This window comes from Vicia villosa, linkage group LG2, assembly GCF_029867415.1.
Source record: "Vicia villosa cultivar HV-30 ecotype Madison, WI linkage group LG2, Vvil1.0, whole genome shotgun sequence".
In the NCBI taxonomy this organism is placed as follows: domain Eukaryota; kingdom Viridiplantae; phylum Streptophyta; class Magnoliopsida; order Fabales; family Fabaceae; genus Vicia; species Vicia villosa.
The window spans coordinates 170,317,934-170,323,162 of record NC_081181.1 but is presented as its reverse complement, the minus strand read 5'-3'; the positions used below and the strand labels follow the sequence as shown (position 1 = coordinate 170,323,162).

Below are 5,229 nucleotides of genomic sequence, written 5' to 3'. Positions count from 1 at the left end.
TGACAAGACTTAAAGCCTGACATAGATAACTCTAATCTCAAGATTAAATATCTAAATTAATACACTTGCACTGACTCACCTTTAGGGTAACCTCTCTTGCTGCCTTTCGATTACATGGTCATGTCCCTCGAGCGTAGGGATACTTTAGCAAAAGACGCTTACAATTAATGTCATCATAGTCCCTTCGATATAAAGATCATAGTCCCTCGATGACCCTCCGAGTTGCCTACGAAAAGATGATCTTGTCCCTCGATGACCCTTCGGAAAAATAATGATAGTCCCTCCGAATTGCTAAGGTATCCTTACATGTTGCCTTCAATGACCATTCGATGACCCTACACATGTCCCTTCACATCCAATAGATAGGATTTCCTACCAACTAATGGCATGGATAATACTATTTCCAAAAGAAAACATAATGGATTAGGAAAGACTATTACTTAGTGGGTAGGGGCTCCTAAATGCTTGCTCACTCCCAAATTCATTTTCACACCTCGCTTTTTCAAACAAAATATTTTCAGACAACACTTTGTATACATTCCTACAAGAATCATTACAAAGTATGCCTTACTAATGGCACTCCAAATATTTTTCAAACACATACACACACACACACACAAGTCAAACGAAGTGAGCTAGGCAATTAAGAGCCCATGGATAACCATGGATACAAAGGGTGCTAATACATTCCCTTTGTATAATCTACCCCCCGAACTCAAAATCTTTTAAAGGTCTTTCCTGTTCTTTTTTGCATTTCCTAATAAAATTGGATAAAATAAATTCGGTGGCGACTCTTGCTAACCACAACATATTTTGCGAAAAATAAAACAAAAAGTCAGCTCTCCCACCGTATTACAATAATGCTTGTGTGGTTTAATTATAGGAAACATAGATGATAAACAAGATCGAACGAGGCTTGACAGGGTGTCGCGACATGCATCGGTTCGTAGAAAATAGCCCGACCTTAGAAACCACCGGTCGATTCTATTTCGTTTGATGTAGAGACGTTAACTTATAGGATTCATGCATCTCCGTCTTCGTCTTCTCGGAGGAGGTACGTGTCACCTCATGTTGCCCTAGAAGCCCTACCGATCCAGGTTGATGCATCTACTGTCAATGCAACTAATCTTGAGGATTTTGGAGGAGACCCGTATGACTTATCTTAAAATGCATAAAAGAAACAAGTATACTAATGTCAAATTTCACTTATCTGAGAGATCCCACGAATTTATTACTTATTTAAATTAGTGCATTATTGTATACGAGATTAATTAGCTAACAAAATTACCAAACTATTAAAATACATTTTACAATTTAAAAGATAACTTAAACATGAGTTATTTAAGAAAATGTAAACCTAATTTTAAGCAAGGATCTATTATAAATTTCATTGATATTCTTATGTACTATAATATATTTTTGTTATAAATTTATAAATCATTCATAATAAAAAAGCAAGATGAGAACTTTGGCAAGTCTGCCAAGTGTCATCATTCTAGCTCACATGCTATTTTAGAAGTTTCTATAAAAGGTAATATTTCCTTTTTGGTTTTTAATACATTTTATTGTTTTTTAATATTTATTTTATTTTATTACTCCAAATTTTAAGAGATGCACTCGCGTGAATAAAAATTTATCTCCTTCATCATGTGAATACATTCCCCCTTTCCCATCTTTTGGTATTTCGAGGCAAAATAACAGCCACAATTTATGGGCTATTTATTTTTTAATTTTAATTATTTGGTTATATTTATTTAATCAAAACATTTTTTATTGGTCTATCTCTTATTTTTGGGATTAATCCAAGTCCATTTAAATGTTTTAATTGGTTAATATAATGTTTTATCCTGTTGATTAACGTAGTTTGTGTTTTCTAGATAAACTTTTCACATTCTTTAGTGTTTCCAATGCTACATTATATTTTCCACTAATTCATTGAGATTCATGTTTTCAAAATTCTAATCCTCCTTTTTCCACCTCCCACCTCTTCATCTTCCTTCTTCCTTCTTCCGTATTTTCTTCTTCGTTTTGTTTTTCTTCCTTCTTCCTTTTTTTCATTTTTTAGACAGATTCAAGACGATGCCTCTTTGTTCATTTGACGGATCTATGATCGGAAGCGTCGTTGACGGATCTATATCTGCGACGATGCCTCTTTGTCAAGAGAAACCAACCGAGATTGCGTCCATAGGTTTGCTTTAACCAATTAAATGCAAAAATCCATAGATCAGTTCTTAAATCAATGTCGATCTTCTTGGGTAAGGAAACCCTAACCTAATCTGCTTTCAACCCTTTTTCTGGGTTTTGATTTTGTAGTTAGGGGTTTTACAGTCCAAGGCTCAGAAGGAGTGTTAGCCTAAAAGTTCGATTTATGGCTGAGATAATTATGGTTTATCAAACTTATTTTAAGGTTATATGTATACTATTTGCTTATGCATATGAAATGTGGTTATGATTTAAGAATTGTTGGTTGCTAATTATTACTTATTACATCCCTGTTGGTTTCAAGCTTACGTGAATTTGAGCTTTTTTACTATCCAAACTGAACATACCCGCTTTGTTTTTGTTATAAAAGTAATTATGTATGGTTATTGATATTTTGTGGTTGATTTGATAATTTTGAGGTTTATTTTTCAGGATTTAGACTTGATAGAGTTTTACCGCTGACTTTTGAATCTAACAAGGTATGACAAAGTTTTTCTTATCTAAATATCAACATTTGAAATTTGAATTCGGTTTATTGTTTTCTCTTTTAATTCTTATGTTTGCTGATATTTGCAGAGGATTAAGTGAAAGAAAGAGCAAAAAGAGATGCAGCAGCTGCTAGCAATGGAGGGAATACTCATGGAAAGGTGATTGAAACGGCACTGTGTTTGAATTTTGAATTTGTGCATACAAATATATGGTGATAGCGGTTTTTGAATGGCCTAACTTGAATTAGATGTGTGTACATGTCTTTGTTTTTCTCTAATTTGGCTTGAACTGGATTTTTTGTGTGTGTAGGATTGTGTATGAAGTGATGGCCTCTTATCGTATTAGAAGTGAATTTGAATTGTGACATAGATAGCAGTGACTTGGTTCTGAAATTGCATATGTGTATGTTACATGGAACTCAGTGTTTGAGTAAACCATTTTGGAAATATGAAATTGTGATTATGATTATTATTACTATGCTTATAGAATTTGATATGATTTGATTTTGCAGTTGGTGGATCTCATCTCAAGTTATCTGAGTTGTTTTCAGCAAAACTAATTCATCTCTGGTTGGATCTAAGCTTGGTGTTCAAAGGAACTCAAACATTGTGAGCAGAAGGAAGTTTTCATCTGGTTGGATCTTACTTCCTACTTCAATTGTAACGGAGTAAAATGTTCTTTGAATTATAATTGAGTTGACCTATATCTTATAGCCCATTTATGCTGAAATATGGATTATTAGTAATTAGTACTTGATGAACCTAACTTCAACTTGCTCTAAACTCTATCTGTAATGGTTTTTCGTATGATAGATTGATATCATATTCAGTGTTAATATTATGTTTACGTTGATGAAGCTATTTAATGATATGATAAAAGAAATGAGAATGGATTTAAAGAAATCAAGATACAAACCTTTGATGTATTATATCTCTACTGTTACTAGGTTGCTGGAACTGTTGGTTTAATGAGTGTACCAGTCATGGGAATCTCAACGCGTTCGCAAGCCACAACTAAGAGTGTATACAATGCTGCCTTGGCCTTAGGAATTGCAAATCAGCTAACCAACATACTCAGAGATGTCGGAGAGGATTAACTTATTCACTTAAGATCATCCAAGGTACGATGTCACACTCTTACTATTAAGTCGAGAACGTAACAAACACGTAAAACCTGCTTCTAATTGAATGCAAAATTGTTGTTTCATATATGCACATATGGATGCAAAGATCCCTTGGTATAAATGTTCCTCTCACAGGGGTTCCGTTTGCATGTTTTGGAGTAAATTTGTATTTTTGCAGTTGTGTTCTGAAATTTGTTTTTTACTTTTATCTGTTTTTCTATCTGGTGTCAATCATGTTGCTGACCCTATGCATATTGGTTTGCCCATTTTGCAGATGAACTGCGTTTGACATCGAAAATAACTGTAGATGATTGTTTTGTAGATGATTGTTTTGACATTGAAATGGCAGTTGGAAAGTCTCACAGTTTCAGGATGTCGGAGTCTCTAAAGCCTTCACCGGCTAAGAAGCCTTGCAAATATCGAAGCAGGGAAAATCGTCAGGAAGATCCTATTCCAGTGAAGTTATGGAACAAGAAATTTGGAAAGATTTTCCTGAAGATTTATTTGAGGCGGTAATTGCACAGCTTCATATTGCCACTTTTTTCTGCTTCCGTTATGTATGTCGTGCATGCATCTGTCATGCTCACTAATTCTAGCTTTCGCAGTTTGCCCAACTTCCTTAATTTCACGGTTATTCACATTTATATTTCCACATCACAACAGGAATTCAAATGGGTAAACTTTGATATAAACATGTTGCTGAAGTTGCTGAAGGTTTTGAAGTCATTGTTTTACAGATTTGAGAGAGATTTTTGTTAAAATTCTATAAATTTAATGCAAATTAATTTATTTTATTGGTTGTTAACTCAGTATCGTCAATACCAATTAATTTAATTCAATGGTAGTTAATGGCAATTGATTTAGTTTTATTTCCTATTTGCCTCACTACGTTAGTGTTATGCTGATAGATATTCTTTACTCTAATATAGTTTTAGCAAAGAAACTTGAATTCTTTATATATTTTTTGTTATTTTTCCTGGTTTCAGATCTAACTTTAGAGCATAAAAGGAAACTTTAGATCAATTTATCTAAACAAACAATGAAATTTATTTAAAAATATAGTTGATGACTGAATAAGTTAATCGTGTAAAAGCAAACAATATAGAATTTTTTTATTAATAGATAAATTCAAAGATATAAATGATATTTAGATTTAGTTAATGACGAAAACTATATTAGTAATTTAAATTTTTTTAACACTTTTTCTATTGGTTTGTTAAGTTTGTCAATAAAATCATATTCCTATTATTATACCTATATGCTTTTATAGCATTGTAGCCTACAATTTGTAGTTCTATGAAGATGGGAGAAAATCAGATGGTTTATGCCTTAATTATTTATAGTAAGAATTTATCATCATAATTTGTCATTAATACTTAAAAATATTTACATATTTATCTTATGTTTATAAAGAT

The 5,229-nt window shown here is 32.6% G+C and overlaps 1 long non-coding RNA gene across 2 annotated transcripts; it reads left to right on the top strand.

The window, feature by feature from the left end:
- Positions 1 to 1,925: 1,925 nt before the first annotated feature.
- On the top strand, positions 1,926 to 4,619 carry LOC131647413 (uncharacterized). 2 transcript variants are annotated; one of them, XR_009297828.1, is made up of 7 exons: positions 1,926 to 2,681; positions 2,779 to 2,849; positions 3,001 to 3,093; positions 3,203 to 3,324; positions 3,638 to 3,811; positions 4,089 to 4,326; positions 4,478 to 4,619. It is a non-coding gene; the product is annotated as an uncharacterized LOC131647413 (long non-coding RNA). The 2 variants fall into 2 exon arrangements; XR_009297827.1 differs by having other exon boundaries at positions 4,089 to 4,619.
- The last annotated feature ends 610 nt before the right edge of the window (positions 4,620 to 5,229 follow it).